Source organism: Ciconia boyciana, chromosome 17 (genome assembly GCF_034638445.1).
Source record: "Ciconia boyciana chromosome 17, ASM3463844v1, whole genome shotgun sequence".
In the NCBI taxonomy this organism is placed as follows: Eukaryota; Metazoa; Chordata; class Aves; order Ciconiiformes; family Ciconiidae; genus Ciconia; species Ciconia boyciana.
The window spans coordinates 7,950,668-7,956,736 of NC_132950.1; positions in this window are offsets into that span (position 1 = coordinate 7,950,668).

A 6,069-nucleotide genomic window follows, 5' to 3' on the forward strand; every position below is an offset into this window, starting at 1 on the left:
CTTTAGTCAAATAAACTTTATGTTTCACCAGGGCTGCAGCTCAGTTTTCCTCCTAGAGGTGGGTGGCTACATTTGTCTGTTCTGATCAGTTCAAAAGAGCAGGATCCAATGAAGGCAGAGTGAGGAGGAGGGAAGCTTTTCTGGTAAGGGACAGTTTTGCTGGCTGTTATTACAGCTATAAATAACAGGATGATGATGATGATGATGATGATGGAGACAACAAACGGGACGGAAGTTTTGAGGGAGTCAGTAAATTACAAGTTTGCAGGTGGGTCTGTAGATTATAGAAAGGTAGGAAGGACTGGGATATTATCACAATAAAAGGGCTTGGAAAGAATACTTTATCTTGCTGAACATTTACATTATTTTAATAAAGAAATAAAGTTTAGTTTTAAAGCATTAAGCATAAATTCTTTAAAAAGCGTTTTGCTGCTTCGGTAAGCTCAACAAGTAATTTCCTTTCTTCCTATTACTCCTCAAAATATCTCACTCAATCTCTGACACATGCTTTTTTCCCCAGCTCCTTTTGCCCAGGATTTCTTCATAACTAGACTTTATAATTTGCTTGTAAAAGGTCATAAATCACAGGTCAACAAAATAGTGCCATAGTTCAGGTGGTGGACTTGGAAAAAAAAAGTGGAAAACCAGCACGGGGACAAGTAAGAATAGCTGACTGTTAGAGCAACAGCAGTTTTGCTGTAAGCAGTTGCCAGTTTTCAGAGACTTGTTCTAAACAATTGAAAAGAAAACAAACTCTGAAAACTGAAAAGCATAGGGATATAATTAGCACTTTCCTTTTTCTGTCTTCTGGTCCCTTAATGATAGCAGCAGGCAGGCAGCAGCATGTCCTTTGCACCATCTCAAGGATAGCTCAGGTATTGCAATTGCAAACATTAAGAGGACTTGTATTAAAATAATTTTTGCTTTCCCATTAATTCTTGTGGTAAGTATATTAAAAATCTTTAGTCAAATTGTTTGTTGCTTTCAGTTGTATTACAGATTCATTGTTCTTTTAGTGAGAATAGCAACATCTAACTTGTCTTCTCTCTGCCGTGCTGAATTCCCCTCCTGTACTCTTTTTCCAAAACAAACAGTTTTGGTCATATTAATCTCCGCTTAGCTGCGGACAGGAAAAAAACCCCACAAGTTAGTGTCCTTGCATGTTATAATCACTCACAGCCTTCCCCTTGTTTTGTCCCATTCTGAAGGGTTCGCAAGGACAGATACCATCACGCCTCACTCACTAAACCTTTACGAAGGTCGAAGTACAATGCTTTAATGTGTAAGTATCCATCTGTGGATTAGATCCCGTGCTTTGGATGGCAGCCTTTTTCTTTCTCGGGAGGTGGGAGGACAGATGGTACATGGAATCTGTGCCTTCCCTTTCATACAGATTTCCAGCTCACCACTGCTGGGAGACTGGGATGGATTTTCCAAACTCACTTTTTCTACCCTCTTAGAAGAAATAAATTCACTCACTTTGGGTCCCCCTGCTCTTTACATAGGTTTTTTTTTTTTTTTAAGTTTTAGAAACTTTCATGACCTTTGTCTGAGGTTTTTCTCTATCTTAGTCTCTGCTTAGCGTAGGTTCTTTTAACAAGTTCTGAAGCACTATTGCATACCATTCACCTTGGTCAACAGTGGCAGTTAAATTGCTTTCATCTGCTCACATCAGTGGCACCTAATGTCAGTATTTAGTTATTTTTGTAGGGCATACAAAGCTGTAATGTGAAAAACAGCATATTAAGAACACAAGACCACCTTTCATGACTTATCCTGGCCTTTTTGTTCAGTTGATTTTTTTCTTTTTCATTAATGTCTTCTGCAGCAGCATGGTTTTTTTTTAATTTCTTGCCAAACAGTCTGGAGCCTTTGGGGCATAATATAAATAACAGACTTGAGATTTTGGGCAGACCCCTCAACTTTATGACATTTATTTAGCCATATGTGAAAAACTTTTGGGTCCTGTATAGAGTCAGTTCCAGAATTTCATGAAATCTTCTGTGCATTGGTGGGCAAAATCCTAATGATTGAGGGAAAGTATGAAAAAACAAAAGGAAGAAAGTGGACTTTACACAAGATGTAATTTCAAACACTTCCAACAGTTCTCCACAGATAAAGCAGCTGTAGATTCCAGTTACCAACACCAGCACAAGAATGGGAAGCATCAATCAAATTACCTAATAACAGTAGTACCAGCTGTACTAAGAAGAGATTAATAATAATTCTGCAAGCATGTCTCTAATTCACTGCCAATAAGAGGATAGGAACAGCCTTCCAAATAACACAAACCAAACACATCCTAAACTATTTATTTGTTCCCATCTTTTGCTTAGTTAGGAATCAGAGTACATTTAGAAGCTATTAAGATTGGCTTTGGGATAAAAGAAATTCTGCTTGTCCTTCCCCGCTATTTTCTAAGCTGACTGTGCTGGGATATACATCTGGGAGTTAGATGGGTTTTGGAGAGGTTTTGCTATTTCCACTACAACTGTTTTGAGAGAGCATTTGAGTGGAAAAATCTGATTCTGAGAACCTACAAGCTGCCACTACACATAACCTCTCCTCCTGCCTCTTCCTTTTCTTAGTTAGCAGTAGTTATTATTTTCTGACTTTTGATTGAAACTGAGATAGTTGACTTTTATAACATTATCTGTCAATATTTTCCACCTGTCAGACAAACTGTCTTCGAATTATCACATGAAAACTACATGGTTTTGTTGACAAACTGGAAAAGGAAACTATCTGTGAGTTGGCTGGTTCCTCAACAATCCAAAAGTCTTTGTAAGGATTTGCAAAGGATATAAACTGAAGAAAGAAACAGCACTGAAACAAAAGGGATTAATTGGGTTTTTTATTCTAACCTAAACATCTTTTTATCAGTTGGATGTTAATTTTTTTGTAATCTGGGTTTACAGTTCATAAGGCATACAGCTTGCTTTGCTGAGACACTAAACCTGTAGCAAGCTAGGCTTATTCCCACATTATTTCCATTCCATCAGTTGGAAAGAGTTTAATTTTTTATCATCTCTGAACCATTTCCTGCAAACTGACAGGAGTTAAGTAGTCTGTTCCTCGTTTACATGCTCCCACACTACCCTGCCGGAGATGTGCTGGGCCAAGTCTGCTAATTCATTGTCATCTCTGGGCTGGTACTGTAACCACCACACACCCCAAGAGAGACTGCAGTTCTAGATCCAGCCGTGCCTCATGCTGTGCGGGACACCAAGAACTTCCTCAGCCTCCATAACAGGCATACGGCCTCTCAATCATCTGCTCAACTGTCTCGATTCTTAATCCCTCAGTTGAGGGCTGCTGATCACATCAGTGATTTTTCCTTTAGGACAAAAGTGCAGAGTGATCTAGTAAACATCACATCAACAGGAGTGTTAAGGGGAAATCATTTCATACAGACTGATTTTATTCACATTTCAAACTGCTGTTTAAAAACAAGCCCACTTGCCTGTAAGATATGACAGTCTGTTTTATGGATAACAAGGACAGCTACTTAGCAAGAGCACGCAGCTATTGATTCTTACCAAAGGCACAGAACCAGTTTTCATGGACTGTTATCACACAGGCAGCAAAACAGAGAATATCCTATCTAGTATTGTGCCAGTCTTGAATTTGAGAGTGTCATTAGCATGAACCTTAGAACTGTTTGTTCAACTGCCCTTAAGAGTCCTCAAAGTAGAAGAAATATAGCTCTCGCTTTGACATAACTTATTTCCCCTCCTCTTCCCCATTCCTTCTTACAAAGAACTTATAAAATTGCTGGGCATAAAGGCAAAACTGTTTCTGCCAGATTGGCTTCATTTCCTATAATGTGTTTTAGCCATGTGGATTTTCTGTGCTTATTTAAAGGAAAGGAAAAAAAACATACTATTGTATAAGCTGTACAGGGAAATATCTGGGCAAGAGCTGCAGAGATAAGCACGCACTGGACAATACTTTTAAATACTCAAATTAACAAAAACTGGCTTGGAAACCATTTTTAATTTGTCACACTCAATCCTCATCAGCGCTGACATGGGCAGCAAAAATGTTAAACTCCAGAGAAAAAGTTAACTCTCTTTGGCTGCTATCCCCCTCTCATAGATAACAAAGGAAATAAAAGAACTAGTGTAATGTCATAAGCAGAAAGATTTTGAAAGACTAAAATACTGACCTTTTGGAAGAAAAAAGCCCCTAAACACATGCATTAGTCATAATCAAAATATTGTGCATAATACAGCTTCCCAAGAGATTTGGCTTTGTTTCAGAGCCACCAGGGTTCAGCATCAAGTACAAGACTGTTTACTCGCCTTGATGCGAGTAACACCGCGTGAGGTAGAGACTGTGCATCAGACCCATAAAGCCAAAAGGGACCTCAAAAAATCACCTGGTCCATCCCTTCGTCAAAAGGGAGGATCAACGCTATCAACGCTGTTTCTGACACATTCTTCTGGAACCTGTTCTTAAAGATCTCTAACAATGGAGGCATCGCATATCCTCAGGCAATCTATTCCAGTTCTTCACTATTTTTATCACCAGAAAGCTTTTCCAGATCTCACTAAATCTTGCTGCAGTTGAAGCCCATGACTTTTGGATCAATTTATCATGAGCAGTGGAAACAAAAGTCTCTTTTTTAAAGCATCCATTTATTAATTAAAAGAATATGATGTCCCCCCTTTTCTCTGACTAAACACCATGTTTCTTTCAGCCTTTTACTAGTCACAGTTTCAAGCCCTCTCATCATTCTTACCACTTTTCTCTACATTCATTCTGGTTTGCATCTTCCCTGAGGTGCAGTACCCTAAACGAGACACTGCACTCCAGCTCACTCCCCAACAGTCTTGGGCAGAGCTGGGTAACCTTACATAATATTGCAGGCTATTTATCTGTTTATACACCCCAATATTACATTACTTTTTTCTACAAGAGTATGCGATAGACCATGACATTATGTTTTTCTTTCCACACCACTCAAACTTAGTTCACACTCGTTCTGCATGCTCTATTTGTGTATCCAGTTACTCCTGGCTAGGCACTGTTCTTTGTACAATATACATTTGCATGATTTGATAGAGATCCCATTTTCATGAGCACAGAGTATAAATCAGAAGTGGTGACAAAATATTTGACAATAACCTGACAATTAAATATATTTGACAAATCAACTATTCAACAATATCCTGGTAATTAAAAGGCATGCCCAAACTTTCACAAAGATAACTGCACATGATGCACTCTTCTGCCACTCAACACTGTAGAAAGCACAAAGGGTGATCTACCTGTCTCGAGACACAGAAAAAAATCTGAGCATTGAACTTGGAGTCTTCTAGATTAGGAAAATCTACTGCAGAGTTATAGCTTTACGTTATTGCTCATGACCATTGCTACTAGAAGCAGCAAGCTGAGAGCAATAGTCATTTGCTCCTGTACCCTCACAGGTCTTGGGATGATGGAAAACCTTTTGACACAAGCCCAGGATAACATGAGCTGAATTTTACTAGAAGGGAATCAAATTATAGTATCACTGTACTGTCAAGAAACATTCTGTACATCTCCAGAACAGCTCTGTTACCTTTGCAGAAAATACTGCGAAGGCAGACTCTTAAAACACATCATTCAAGGACAGTAACAATAACCTCCTGCTGCTGTTCCACACCAAATTCTCTTATCTAACCAGCACTCCTACCCACTTCAGGAAATGTTAATCACAACAGGTTGAATAATCTTGGATGACTCCTAGACAAACCCTAATCCTGATTTAGTTCAGCAGGCAACATGCAGACATGATTCAGCTTAGCATTTTTTGTATGTACATACAGGCATTTGTATAACTAGCATAAGATACACTTTCATAATCATTTAATAACTTTCTATCTCTGTAGTCCAAATGGAAGAAAAGTCAAACCAAATTGTAGAGTACCATGGCCACAAACATCTTTTTGCTTGTACTTGACTTAGGCAACATCTATCTGCTCCCCATGGTAGCTGGCAGTTATGTTTCAGTGTGGTTCTTTATCCTCACCTACCCTCTTATTTGCCTATCACTAAACCCAGTACAGAACAGGAAAACTGGCA